We start from the raw sequence: 12,748 nt of genomic DNA, 5'->3' as shown, positions 1-12,748 counted from the left end.
CCAGAACCATGGACCCGGTACTTGTGGTTCGGACTGTCTCCAACCAGCCATAATGTTGTGAGAGTGAAATTATGTCTAAGTCCAGCTTTGGTACATTAGAAGCAACTCTGAAACTTCACCTAAGCGTTTTTCGAAGCTACTTTTTGGCTAACTTCTTATGGGAAGGTCTAGGAGCTCTGAAAATGAACGTGCGCATCTTTCACTCTTCCCGAGGGACTTAGAAGAATTTTGTGATATTTTTTATTAAAATGGTGTATAAGGGTATATATATAAATATATTTTATGCACTGTATATGAGCTGGCGATTTCTAAGTCTGTTGTTCCGAGAGGGGGTAACCAGGCTCACTAATAAAGGTCAAGCCACTTGGCTGCCAGAATGCCCTGCTTCAGCACAGACCAGAAAGGCATTGTGATAAGCGTATCCCCGGTATAGTCAGGGGTTAATGGGAGTCCCCCCCGTCCCCCCAGTATACGCCCAGAACCATGGACCCGGTACTTGTGGTTCGGACTGTCTCCAACCAGCCATAATGTTGTGAGAGTGAAATTATGTCTAAGTCCAGCTTTGGTACATTAGAAGCAACTCTGAAACTTCACCTAAGCGTTTTTCGAAGCTACTTTTTGGCTAACTTCTTATGGGAAGGTCTAGGAGCTCTGAAAATGAACGTGCGCATCTTTCACTCTTTCCGAGGGACTTAGAAGAATTTTGTGATATTTTTTATTAAAATGGTGTATAAGGGTATATATATAAATATATTTTATGCACTGTATATGAGCTGGCGATTTCTAAGTCTGTGGTTCCGAGAGGGGGTAACCAGGCTCACTAATTAAGGTCAAGCCACTTGGCTGCCAGAATGCCCTGCTTCAGCACAGACCAGAAAGGCATTGTGATAAGCGTATCCCCGGTATAGTCAGGGGTTAATGGGAGTCCCCCCCGTCCCCCCAGTATACGCCCAGAACCATGGACCCGGTACTTGTGGTTCGGACTGTCTCCAACCAGCCATAATGTTGTGAGAGTGAAATTATGTTAAGTCCAGCTTTGGTACATTAGAAGCAACTCTGAAACTTAACCTAAGCGTTTTTCGAAGCTACTTTTTGGCTAACTTCTTATGGGAAGGTCTAGGAGCTCTGAAAATGAACGTGCGCATCTTTCACTCTTCCCAAGGGACTTAGAAGAATTTTGTGATATTTTTTATTAAAATGGTGTATAAGGGTATATATATAAATATATTTTATGCACTGTATATGAGCTGGCGATTTCTAAGTCTGTTGTTCCGAGAGGGGGTAACCAGGCTCACTAATAAAGGTCAAGCCACTTGGCTGCCAGAATGCCCTGCTTCAGCACAGACCAGAAAGGCATTGTGATAAGCGTATCCCCGGTATAGTCAGGGGTTAATGGGAGTCGTCCCCGTCCCCCCAGTATACGCCCAGAACCATGGACCCGGTACTTGTGGTTCGGACTGTCTCCAACCAGCCATAATGTTGTGAGAGTGAAATTATGTCTAAGTCCAGCTTTGGTACATTAGAAGCAACTCTGAAACTTAACCTAAGCGTTTTTCGAAGCTACTTTTTGGCTAACTTCTTATGGGAAGGTCTAGGAGCTCTGAAAATGAACGTGCGCATCTTTCACTCTTCCCAAGGGACTTAGAAGAATTTTGTGATATTTTTTATTAAAATGGTGTATAAGGGTATATATATAAATATATTTTATGCACTGTATATGAGCTGGCGATTTCTAAGTCTGTTGTTCCGAGAGGGGGTAACCAGGCTCACTAATAAAGGTCAAGCCACTTGGCTGCCAGAATGCCCTGCTTCAGCACAGACCAGAAAGGCATTGTGATAAGCGTATCCCCGGTATAGTCAGGGGTTAATGGGAGTCGTCCCCGTCCCCCCAGTATACGCCCAGAACCATGGACCCGGTACTTGTGGTTCGGACTGTCTCCAACCAGCCATAATGTTGTGAGAGTGAAATTATGTCTAAGTCCAGCTTTGGTACATTAGAAGCAACTCTGAAACTTAACCTAAGCGTTTTTCGAAGCTACTTTTTGGCTAACTTCTTATAGGAAGGTCTAGGAGCTCTGAAAATGAACGTGCGCGTCTTTCACTCTTCCCGAGGGACTTAGAAGAATTTTGTGATATTTTTTATTAAAATGGTGTATAAGGGTATATATATAAATATATTTTATGCACTGTATATGAGCTGGCGATTTCTAAGTCTGTGGTTCCGAGAGGGGGTAACCAGGCTCACTAATTAAGGTCAAGCCACTTGGCTGCCAGAATGCCCTGCTTCAGCACAGACCAGAAAGGCATTGTGATAAGCGTATCCCCGGTATAGTCAGGGGTTAATGGGAGTCCCCCCCATCCCCCCAGTATACGCCCAGAACCATGGACCCGGTACTTGTGGTTCGGACTGTCTCCAACCAGCCATAATGTTGTGAGAGTGAAATTATGTCTAAGTCCAGCTTCGGTACATTAGAAGCAACTCTGAAACTTAACCTAAGCGTTTTTCGAAGCTACTTTTTGGCTAACTTCTTATAGGAAGGTCTAGGAGCTCTGAAAATCAACGTGCGCGTCTTTCACTCTTCCCGAGGGACTTAGAAGAATTTTGTGATATTTTTTATTAAAATGGTGTATAAGGGTATATATATAAATATATTTTATGCACTGTATATGAGCTGGCGATTTCTAAGTCTGTTGTTCCGAGAGGGGGTAACCAGGCTCACTAATAAAGGTCAAGCCACTTGGCTGCCTGAATGCCCTGCTTCAGCACAGACCAGAAAGGCATTGTGATAAGCGTATCCCCGGTATAGTCAGGGGTTAATGGGAGTCCCCCCCGTCCCCCCAGTATACGCCCAGAACCATGGACCCGGTACTTGTGGTTCGGACTGTCTCCAACCAGCCATAATGTTGTGAGAGTGAAATTATGTCTAAGTCCAGCTTTGGTACATTAGAAGCAACTCTGAAACTTCACCTAAGCGTTTTTCGAAGCTACTTTTTGGCTAACTTCTTATTAGAAGGTCTAGGAGCTCTGAAAATGAACGTGCGCGTCTTTCACTCTTCCCGAGGGACTTAGAAGAATTTTGTGATATTTTTTATTAAAATGGTGTATAAGGGTATATATATAAATATATTTTATGCACTGTATATGAGCTGGCGATTTCTAAGTCTGTGGTTCCGAGAGGGGGTGACCAGGCTCACTAATTAAGGTCAAGCCACTTGGCTGCCAGAATGCCCTGCTTCAGCACAGACCAGAAAGGCATTGTGATAAGCGTATCCCCGGTATAGCCAGGGGTTAATGGGAGTCGTCCCCGTCCCCCCAGTATACGCCCAGAACCATGGACCCGGTACTTGTGGTTCGGACTGTCCCCAACCAGCCATAATGTTGTGAGAGTGAAATTATGTCTAAGTCCAGCTTTGGTACATTAGAAGCAACTCTGAAACTTCATCTAAGCGTTTTTCGAAGCTACTTTTTGGCTAACTTCTTATGGGAAGGTCTAGGAGCTCTGAAAATGAACGTGCGCGTCTTTTTCTCTTCCCGAGGGACTTTGAAGAATTTTGTGATATTTTTTATTAAAATGGTGTATAAGGGTATTTATACTGTATAAATATATTTTATGCACTGTATATGAGCTGGCGATTTCTAAGTCTGTGGTTCCGAGAGGGGGTAATCAGGCTCACTAATTAAGGTCAAGCCACTTGGCTGCCAGAATGCCCTGCTTCAGCACAGACCAGAAAGGCATTGTGATAAGCGTATCCCCGGTATAGTCAGGGGTTAATGGGAGTCCCCCCCCGTCCCCCCAGTATACGCCCAGAACCATGGACCCGGTACTTGTGGTTCGGACTGTCTCCAACCAGCCATAATGTTGTGAGAGTGAAATTATGTCTAAGTCCAGCTTCGGTACATTAGAAGCAACCCTGAAACTTCACCTAAGCGTTTTTCGAAGCTACTTTTTGGCTAACTTCTTATAGGAAGGTCTAGGAGCTCTGAAAATGAACGTGCGCGTCTTTCACTCTTCCCGAGGGACTTAGAAGAATTTTGTGATATTTTTTATTAAAATGGTGTATAAGGGTATATATATAAATATATTTTATGCACTGTATATGAGCTGGCGATTTCTAAGTCTGTTGTTCCGAGAGGGGGTAACCAGGCTCACTAATAAAGGTCAAGCCACTTGGCTGCCAGAATGCCCTGCTTCAGCACAGACCAGAAAGGCATTGTGATAAGCGTATCCCCGGTATAGTCAGGGGTTAATGGGAGTCGTCCCCGTCCCCCCAGTATACGCCCAGAACCATGGACCCGGTACTTGTGGTTCGGACTGTCTCCAACCAGCCATAATGTTGTGAGAGTGAAATTATGTCTAAGTCCAGCTTTGGTACATTAGAAGCAACTCTGAAACTTCACCTAAGCGTTTTTCGAAGCTACTTTTTGGCTAACTTCTTATGGGAAGGTCTAGGAGCTCTGAAAATGAACGTGCGCATCTTTCACTCTTCCCGAGGGACTTAGAAGAATTTTGTGATATTTTTTATTAAAATGGTGTATAAGGGTATATATATAAATATATTTTATGCACTGTATATGAGCTGGCGATTTCTAAGTCTGTTGTTCCGAGAGGGGGTAACCAGGCTCACTAATAAAGGTCAAGCCACTTGGCTGCCAGAATGCCCTGCTTCAGCACAGACCAGAAAGGCATTGTGATAAGCGTATCCCCGGTATAGTCAGGGGTTAATGGGAGTCCCCCCCGTCCCCCCAGTATACGCCCAGAACCATGGACCCGGTACTTGTGGTTCGGACTGTCTCCAACCAGCCATAATGTTGTGAGAGTGAAATTATGTCTAAGTCCAGCTTTGGTACATTAGAAGCAACTCTGAAACTTCACCTAAGCGTTTTTCGAAGCTACTTTTTGGCTAACTTCTTATGGGAAGGTCTAGGAGCTCTGAAAATGAACGTGCGCATCTTTCACTCTTCCCGAGGGACTTAGAAGAATTTTGTGATATTTTTTATTAAAATGGTGTATAAGGGTATATATATAAATATATTTTATGCACTGTATATGAGCTGGCGATTTCTAAGTCTGTGGTTCCGAGAGGGGGTAACCAGGCTCACTAATTAAGGTCAAGCCACTTGGCTGCCAGAATGCCCTGCTTCAGCACAGACCAGAAAGGCATTGTGATAAGCGTATCCCCGGTATAGTCAGGGGTTAATGGGAGTCCCCCCCGTCCCCCCAGTATACGCCCAGAACCATGGACCCGGTACTTGTGGTTCGGACTGTCTCCAACCAGCCATAATGTTGTGAGAGTGAAATTATGTTAAGTCCAGCTTTGGTACATTAGAAGCAACTCTGAAACTTAACCTAAGCGTTTTTCGAAGCTACTTTTTGGCTAACTTCTTATGGGAAGGTCTAGGAGCTCTGAAAATGAACGTGCGCATCTTTCACTCTTCCCAAGGGACTTAGAAGAATTTTGTGATATTTTTTATTAAAATGGTGTATAAGGGTATATATATAAATATATTTTATGCACTGTATATGAGCTGGCGATTTCTAAGTCTGTTGTTCCGAGAGGGGGTAACCAGGCTCACTAATAAAGGTCAAGCCACTTGGCTGCCAGAATGCCCTGCTTCAGCACAGACCAGAAAGGCATTGTGATAAGCGTATCCCCGGTATAGTCAGGGGTTAATGGGAGTCGTCCCCGTCCCCCCAGTATACGCCCAGAACCATGGACCCGGTACTTGTGGTTCGGACTGTCTCCAACCAGCCATAATGTTGTGAGAGTGAAATTATGTCTAAGTCCAGCTTTGGTACATTAGAAGCAACTCTGAAACTTAACCTAAGCGTTTTTCGAAGCTACTTTTTGGCTAACTTCTTATGGGAAGGTCTAGGAGCTCTGAAAATGAACGTGCGCATCTTTCACTCTTCCCAAGGGACTTAGAAGAATTTTGTGATATTTTTTATTAAAATGGTGTATAAGGGTATATATATAAATATATTTTATGCACTGTATATGAGCTGGCGATTTCTAAGTCTGTTGTTCCGAGAGGGGGTAACCAGGCTCACTAATAAAGGTCAAGCCACTTGGCTGCCAGAATGCCCTGCTTCAGCACAGACCAGAAAGGCATTGTGATAAGCGTATCCCCGGTATAGTCAGGGGTTAATGGGAGTCGTCCCCGTCCCCCCAGTATACGCCCAGAACCATGGACCCGGTACTTGTGGTTCGGACTGTCTCCAACCAGCCATAATGTTGTGAGAGTGAAATTATGTCTAAGTCCAGCTTTGGTACATTAGAAGCAACTCTGAAACTTAACCTAAGCGTTTTTCGAAGCTACTTTTTGGCTAACTTCTTATGGGAAGGTCTAGGAGCTCTGAAAATGAACGTGCGCATCTTTCACTCTTCCCAAGGGACTTAGAAGAATTTTGTGATATTTTTTATTAAAATGGTGTATAAGGGTATATATATAAATATATTTTATGCACTGTATATGAGCTGGCGATTTCTAAGTCTGTGGTTCCGAGAGGGGGTAACCAGGCTCACTAATTAAGGTCAAGCCACTTGGCTGCCAGAATGCCCTGCTTCAGCACAGACCAGAAAGGCATTGTGATAAGCGTATCCCCGGTATAGTCAGGGGTTAATGGGAGTCCCCCCCATCCCCCCAGTATACGCCCAGAACCATGGACCCGGTACTTGTGGTTCGGACTGTCTCCAACCAGCCATAATGTTGTGAGAGTGAAATTATGTCTAAGTCCAGCTTCGGTACATTAGAAGCAACTCTGAAACTTAACCTAAGCGTTTTTCGAAGCTACTTTTTGGCTAACTTCTTATAGGAAGGTCTAGGAGCTCTGAAAATCAACGTGCGCGTCTTTCACTCTTCCCGAGGGACTTAGAAGAATTTTGTGATATTTTTTATTAAAATGGTGTATAAGGGTATATATATAAATATATTTTATGCACTGTATATGAGCTGGCGATTTCTAAGTCTGTTGTTCCGAGAGGGGGTAACCAGGCTCACTAATAAAGGTCAAGCCACTTGGCTGCCTGAATGCCCTGCTTCAGCACAGACCAGAAAGGCATTGTGATAAGCGTATCCCCGGTATAGTCAGGGGTTAATGGGAGTCCCCCCCGTCCCCCCAGTATACGCCCAGAACCATGGACCCGGTACTTGTGGTTCGGACTGTCTCCAACCAGCCATAATGTTGTGAGAGTGAAATTATGTCTAAGTCCAGCTTTGGTACATTAGAAGCAACTCTGAAACTTCACCTAAGCGTTTTTCGAAGCTACTTTTTGGCTAACTTCTTATTAGAAGGTCTAGGAGCTCTGAAAATGAACGTGCGCGTCTTTCACTCTTCCCGAGGGACTTAGAAGAATTTTGTGATATTTTTTATTAAAATGGTGTATAAGGGTATTTATACTGTATAAATATATTTTATGCACTGTATATGAGCTGGCGATTTCTAAGTCTGTGGTTCCGAGAGGGGGTAATCAGGCTCACTAATTAAGGTCAAGCCACTTGGCTGCCAGAATGCCCTGCTTCAGCACAGACCAGAAAGGCATTGTGATAAGCGTATCCCCGGTATAGTCAGGGGTTAATGGGAGTCCCCCCCCGTCCCCCCAGTATACGCCCAGAACCATGGACCCGGTACTTGTGGTTCGGACTGTCTCCAACCAGCCATAATGTTGTGAGAGTGAAATTATGTCTAAGTCCAGCTTTGGTACATTAGAAGCAACTCTGAAACTTCACCTAAGCGTTTTTCGAAGCTACTTTTTGGCTAACTTCTTATGGGAAGGTCTAGGAGCTCTGAAAATCAACGTGCGCGTCTTTCACTCTTCCCGAGGGACTTAGAAGAATTTTGTGATATTTTTTATTAAAATGGTGTATAAGGGTATATATATAAATATATTTTATGCACTGTATATGAGCTGGCGATTTCTAAGTCTGTGGTTCCGAGAGGGGGTAACCAGGCTCACTAATTAAGGTCAAGCCACTTGGCTGCCAGAATGCCCTGCTTCAGCACAGACCAGAAAGGCATTGTGATAAGCGTATCCCCGGTATAGTCAGGGGTTAATGGGAGTCCCCCCCGTCCCCCCAGTATACGCCCAGAACCATGGACCCGGTACTTGTGGTTCGGACTGTCTCCAACCAGCCATAATGTTGTGAGAGTGAAATTATGTTAAGTCCAGCTTTGGTACATTAGAAGCAACTCTGAAACTTAACCTAAGCGTTTTTCGAAGCTACTTTTTGGCTAACTTCTTATGGGAAGGTCTAGGAGCTCTGAAAATGAACGTGCGCATATTTCACTCTTCCCAAGGGACTTAGAAGAATTTTGTGATATTTTTTATTAAAATGGTGTATAAGGGTATATATATAAATATATTTTATGCACTGTATATGAGCTGGCGATTTCTAAGTCTGTTGTTCCGAGAGGGGGTAACCAGGCTCACTAATAAAGGTCAAGCCACTTGGCTGCCAGAATGCCCTGCTTCAGCACAGACCAGAAAGGCATTGTGATAAGCGTATCCCCGGTATAGTCAGGGGTTAATGGGAGTCCCCCCCGTCCCCCCAGTATACGCCCAGAACCATGGACCCGGTACTTGTGGTTCGGACTGTCTCCAACCAGCCATAATGTTGTGAGAGTGAAATTATGTCTAAGTCCAGCTTCGGTACATTAGAAGCAACTCTGAAACTTAACCTAAGCGTTTTTCGAAGCTACTTTTTGGCTAACTTCTTATAGGAAGGTCTAGGAGCTCTGAAAATCAACGTGCGCGTCTTTCACTCTTCCCGAGGGACTTAGAAGAATTTTGTGATATTTTTTATTAAAATGGTGTATAAGGGTATATATATAAATATATTTTATGCACTGTATATGAGCTGGCGATTTCTAAGTCTGTTGTTCCGAGAGGGGGTAACCAGGCTCACTAATAAAGGTCAAGCCACTTGGCTGCCTGAATGCCCTGCTTCAGCACAGACCAGAAAGGCATTGTGATAAGCGTATCCCCGGTATAGTCAGGGGTTAATGGGAGTCCCCCCCGTCCCCCCAGTATACGCCCAGAACCATGGACCCGGTACTTGTGGTTCGGACTGTCTCCAACCAGCCATAATGTTGTGAGAGTGAAATTATGTCTAAGTCCAGCTTTGGTACATTAGAAGCAACTCTGAAACTTCACCTAAGCGTTTTTCGAAGCTACTTTTTGGCTAACTTCTTATTAGAAGGTCTAGGAGCTCTGAAAATGAACGTGCGCGTCTTTCACTCTTCCCGAGGGACTTAGAAAAATTTTGTGATATTTTTTATTAAAATGGTGTATAAGGGTATATATATAAATATATTTTATGCACTGTATATGAGCTGGCGATTTCTAAGTCTGTGGTTCCGAGAGGGGGTGACCAGGCTCACTAATTAAGGTCAAGCCACTTGGGTGCCAGAATGCCCTGCTTCAGCACAGACCAGAAAGGCATTGTGATAAGCGTATCCCCGGTATAGTCAGGGGTTAATGGGAGTCGTCCCCGTCCCCCCAGTATACGCCCAGAACCATGGACCCGGTACTTGTGGTTCGGACTGTCCCCAACCAGCCATAATGTTGTGAGAGTGAAATTATGTCTAAGTCCAGCTTTGGTACATTAGAAGCAACTCTGAAACTTCACCTAAGCGTTTTTCGAAGCTACTTTTTGGCTAACTTCTTATGGGAAGGTCTAGGAGCTCTGAAAATGAACGTGCGCGTCTTTTTCTCTTCCCGAGGGACTTAGAAGAATTTTGTGATATTTTTTATTAAAATGGTGTATAAGGGTATATATACTGTATAAATATATTTTATGCACTGTATATGAGCTGGCGATTTCTAAGTCTGTGGTTCCGAGAGGGGGTAATCAGGCTCACTAATTAAGGTCAAGCCACTTGGCTGCCAGAATGCCCTGCTTCAGCACAGACCAGAAAGGCATTGTGATAAGCGTATCCCCGGTATAGTCAGGGGTTAATGGGAGTCCCCCCCCGTCCCCCCAGTATACGCCCAGAACCATGGACCCGGTACTTGTGGTTCGGACTGTCTCCAACCAGCCATAATGTTGTGAGAGTGAAATTATGTCTAAGTCCAGCTTTGGTACATTAGAAGCAACTCTGAAACTTCACCTAAGCGTTTTTCGAAGCTACTTTTTGGCTAACTTCTTATGGGAAGGTCTAGGAGCTCTGAAAATGAACGTGCGCGTCTTTCACTCTTCCCGAGGGACTTAGAAGAATTTTGTGATATTTTTTATTAAAATGGTGTATAAGGGTATATATATAAATATATTTTATGCACTGTATATGAGCTGGCGATTTCTAAGTCTGTGGTTCCGAGAGGGGGTAACCAGGCTCACTAATTAAGGTCAAGCCACTTGGCTGCCAGAATGCCCTGCTTCAGCACAGACCAGAAAGGCATTGTGATAAGCGTATCCCCGGTATAGTCAGGGGTTAATGGGAGTCCCCCCCGTCCCCCCAGTATACGCCCAGAACCATGGACCCGGTACTTGTGGTTCGGACTGTCTCCAACCAGCCATAATGTTGTGAGAGTGAAATTATGTTAAGTCCAGCTTTGGTACATTAGAAGCAACTCTGAAACTTAACCTAAGCGTTTTTCGAAGCTACTTTTTGGCTAACTTCTTATGGGAAGGTCTAGGAGCTCTGAAAATGAACGTGCGCATCTTTCACTCTTCCCAAGGGACTTAGAAGAATTTTGTGATATTTTTTATTAAAATGGTGTATAAGGGTATATATATAAATATATTTTATGCACTGTATATGAGCTGGCGATTTCTAAGTCTGTTGTTCCGAGAGGGGGTAACCAGGCTCACTAATAAAGGTCAAGCCACTTGGCTGCCAGAATGCCCTGCTTCAGCACAGACCAGAAAGGCATTGTGATAAGCGTATCCCCGGTATAGTCAGGGGTTAATGGGAGTCGTCCCCGTCCCCCCAGTATACGCCCAGAACCATGGACCCGGTACTTGTGGTTCGGACTGTCTCCAACCAGCCATAATGTTGTGAGAGTGAAATTATGTCTAAGTCCAGCTTTGGTACATTAGAAGCAACTCTGAAACTTAACCTAAGCGTTTTTCGAAGCTACTTTTTGGCTAACTTCTTATAGGAAGGTCTAGGAGCTCTGAAAATGAACGTGCGCGTCTTTCACTCTTCCCGAGGGACTTAGAAGAATTTTGTGATATTTTTTATTAAAATGGTGTATAAGGGTATATATATAAATATATTTTATGCACTGTATATGAGCTGGCGATTTCTAAGTCTGTGGTTCCGAGAGGGGGTAACCAGGCTCACTAATTAAGGTCAAGCCACTTGGCTGCCAGAATGCCCTGCTTCAGCACAGACCAGAAAGGCATTGTGATAAGCGTATCCCCGGTATAGTCAGGGGTTAATGGGAGTCCCCCCCGTCCCCCCAGTATACGCCCAGAACCATGGACCCGGTACTTGTGGTTCGGACTGTCTCCAACCAGCCATAATGTTGTGAGAGTGAAATTATGTCTAAGTCCAGCTTCGGTACATTAGAAGCAACTCTGAAACTTAACCTAAGCGTTTTTCGAAGCTACTTTTTGGCTAACTTCTTATAGGAAGGTCTAGGAGCTCTGAAAATCAACGTGCGCGTCTTTCACTCTTCCCGAGGGACTTAGAAGAATTTTGTGATATTTTTTATTAAAATGGTGTATAAGGGTATATATATAAATATATTTTATGCACTGTATATGAGCTGGCGATTTCTAAGTCTGTTGTTCCGAGAGGGGGTAACCAGGCTCACTAATAAAGGTCAAGCCACTTGGCTGCCTGAATGCCCTGCTTCAGCACAGACCAGAAAGGCATTGTGATAAGCGTATCCCCGGTATAGTCAGGGGTTAATGGGAGTCCCCCCCGTCCCCCCAGTATACGCCCAGAACCATGGACCCGGTACTTGTGGTTCGGACTGTCTCCAACCAGCCATAATGTTGTGAGAGTGAAATTATGTCTAAGTCCAGCTTTGGTACATTAGAAGCAACTCTGAAACTTCACCTAAGCGTTTTTCGAAGCTACTTTTTGGCTAACTTCTTATTAGAAGGTCTAGGAGCTCTGAAAATGAACGTGCGCGTCTTTCACTCTTCCCGAGGGACTTAGAAAAATTTTGTGATATTTTTTATTAAAATGGTGTATAAGGGTATATATATAAAGATATTTTATGCACTGTATATGAGCTGGCGATTTCTAAGTCTGTGGTTCCGAGAGGGGGTGACCAGGCTCACTAATTAAGGTCAAGCCACTTGGCTGCCAGAATGCCCTGCTTCAGCACAGACCAGAAAGGCATTGTGATAAGCGTATCCCCGGTATAGTCAGGGGTTAATGGGAGTCGTACCCGTCCCCCCAGTATACGCCCAGAACCATGGACCCGGTACTTGTGGTTCGGACTGTCCCCAACCAGCCATAATGTTGTGAGAGTGAAATTATGTCTAAGTCCAGCTTTGGTACATTAGAAGCAACTCTGAAACTTCACCTAAGCGTTTTTCGAAGCTACTTTTTGGCTAACTTCTTATGGGAAGGTCTAGGAGCTCTGAAAATGAACGTGCGCGTCTTTTTCTCTTCCCGAGGGACTTAGAAGAATTTTGTGATATTTTTTATTAAAATGGTGTATAAGGGTATATATACTGTATAAATATATTTTATGCACTGTATATGAGCTGGCGATTTCTAAGTCTGTGGTTCCGAGAGGGGGTAATCAGGCTCACTAATTAAGGTCAAGCCACTTGGCTGCCAGAATG

Source organism: Ascaphus truei, chromosome 4, assembly GCF_040206685.1.
Source record: "Ascaphus truei isolate aAscTru1 chromosome 4, aAscTru1.hap1, whole genome shotgun sequence".
Taxonomy (NCBI): Eukaryota; Metazoa; Chordata; class Amphibia; order Anura; family Ascaphidae; genus Ascaphus; species Ascaphus truei.
The sequence above is the reverse complement of the archived record's forward strand: the minus strand, read 5'-3'. Positions refer to the sequence as shown.